The sequence below is a fragment of the Alexandromys fortis genome, unplaced genomic scaffold (genome assembly GCF_014885135.2).
Source record: "Alexandromys fortis isolate MF-2015 unplaced genomic scaffold, M_Fortis_MF-2015_v1.1 scaffold_7, whole genome shotgun sequence".
NCBI lineage: Eukaryota > Metazoa > Chordata > Mammalia > Rodentia > Cricetidae > Alexandromys > Alexandromys fortis.
Window position 1 is genome coordinate 262,772 of NW_026067920.1, and position 2,755 is coordinate 265,526.

The following is a 2,755-nucleotide window of genomic DNA, read 5'->3' on the forward strand; positions in this document are numbered from 1 at the left end:
TAAGTCTGTAGATATAAATCTCCTGGAATGGTCTCCAAAGTCCCCCGAAATTACATTCCAGTACCATGAAAGGAGAGTCATGGAGGAGCCTTAACAGTAATGAATTAGTTGACAGGGTCTGAAAAAGATGCTTCTTCAGGGGAGGGTTTGACAAGATTCTGATGAAAGGGCAGACCTCAGCCACCCCAGACTCACTGCATCTGGACTTCCAGCCAGGAAGACAGGGGTCACTGTGAAGTCCCAAGGGGATGCCTATATAGGCTAAAGGGTGAGAACCAGGGCCATGGGGATTGGGGCAGGGATGAGAGGCATGAAGAGTTAAGAGAAATGGCAAGTTAAAACCAAGTTCAGTGCATATAAGAATGACCTTGTTTGGGGTGCATGCATGAGTGTGGGGGGAGGGTTACTAGCCTAGGAACTCCAAGGTACCAGCCATTGTGCCTGCATCATGACTTCTCAACCTCTGTGTACCACTCCCGATTGAGACCAGACGGTTCTTTAGGGTCGGGGCTCTCTTCTGTACTGGAGGATGCTCGGAAGTGTCCCTGGTTTCTACCACTAGGTGACAGCAGCTCCCATATTGAGAGCAGCTAAACATGTCTGCAGATATCACCATAAGTTCTCTGGGGGCCAAGACCCCACTCTGAGAACAAGTGTTCTACAAGGAAGGTGTTCTAAACATCTTTTGTTTTTAGAATGTGTGCCTGTCAACAAGCAGCCCACGTGGACACAACTGTATTCGCCCCAGTTTTTCAGTCAGTACGCTCACTTTATTACAGTCTCAAAATTGTTCTGCAAAATTACCTACAGACTTATTCCAGAGTCAGTATTCCTTGGGAGACTTTTAAATGTTTACAAGCTTTGAGAGTGGCTTCCCGATGTTACAAAAGGATGTCCCTTGCAATCCATAGGGGGCCGGTCCCAGGGACCCATGTCGCTACCAGAACCTATGGATGCTCAAGTCCCTTAGCAACAGGGTGGTGTGTGTCTCTTTTTGTAAGCTTCAGATCGTCTCTGGGTCATTTAAAATACCTAATAAGGGTCTGGAGATATGGCTCACTCAGTTGGACCATGAGGCCCAGAGTTCAGTTCCTCAGAACTGCGTAAAACCAGACATGGCAGTGCATGCCTATAAAAGCCTGTAACCTAAACCTGCCACTTGGGAGGTGGGAACAAGAGGATCAGGAGTCAAAGGTCATCCTTGGCTAGATAGCAAGCTTGAGAAAAGCCTCGCTAAGATATAAGATCTTGTCTCAAAACACATGTACACACAAACCTTAACCCAAGGTAAAGGCCACATCAATGGCTTCTAGATTATACTGTTTAGAGGCAAAGGACAAGAAAAAAAAACGGTAAGAGGCGATTCCTTTTCTACAGCTTTATTTTATTTTTATTTGGCGGGGGAGTACACTCTTGCACGTGAGCGCAGGTGCCCTTGGAGAACGGAAAAGGAGGTCATCTCCTCTGGAGCTAGAATTCTAGGCAGCTGTAAGCCAACTGATGCCATGCTTGGAGCCAAACTCTGGTCCTCTCTGAGAGCAGCAAGCCATCACCCTGGCCCGAAGACCCATTTCTCAGAAGCATTTTCTATACAAAGTTGGCTGACAACTTTAAATAAAAGAAACGTTTTACAGGCATGGTTGATTCTTTACAGGGCCACTTAGGAAGGCAAAACTGTGAGCACTAAAAGGAACGGAGGCAAAGGACGTTGATTGTGGGGCACTCATTTGGTAAACAGACAACAGCGAAGAGACGTTTGCCAGGAGTTTATGACCATGTAGGGAAAACCGTCGTCATATCATCAAGTAGGAGAGGATGAGGATAAATTAGAAATGTCAGGTTATCACTAGTGGTACAACAATAAAAAAAAACAAGAGTCTACACATCACGACAGCTAAAAGATATGCCACAATGTCCAGAGTAACTGTTAGCAATGCAACGTGGGTAATTTTGCACATCTCCTTTTCCAAAGTGTGCAGATTTTCTACATAATAAACTGGAGGTAAGTGTAGCAAAAAAAAAAAAAAAAAAAAAGAAAACAGCAATGTTTATCTTTTAGTACTTGGAAATGATCACACATAAAAATTAACCACAATTTTAGGTAATGCCATCCATGTGTTTGCATTAATCTAGTTACGCGTTCCCATGCAGTTGACTAAAAGCAATTTTGTGATGCCTCCAACCTCTGAGGGTATCCACACACGTGTGTGCATACCTCCCCACACACATACATGTGATTTTAAAAAAAGCTTAAAAGATTTTGAAAAAGTAATTTTTCCCAAAATTAAGCCAGCTCAAAAATTAAACTATAAACTAAAATGCATTTGTTTCTAAATTTAGTAGCCCTGAGGGAAAAATATTAAATTGATTGCTACACAGATGGCCAGGAAAAAAAAAGTTGTATGCAGTCACATAAATTACAGACAGGAAATGTATGCTCTGAAAACCCCATCACTTTTTTCCCCAAACTTGGATCATCTTCTTCTAAAACACAGGTTCTCGGCCAAGGAGCACAAATCATTTCGGATCTGATTAGAAATGGCTGACCCCAGGCAGGCTCCAGCCACCTCGTGCAGTTGATTTAACGTTCACTCGTTCACTCTCAGCCAGGGCAAGGGCACCTCTAGACGCGGTCAAGGAGACAAAAGGCATCCTTCCGGCTTTTGTCAGACAGTGTTTGCTCAGCCCGGCCCTTCCCAGGTGGCTGCAGAGCCCCCTTGTTCCCGTGTCCCTTCTCCTTTCATGAGGACGCAGG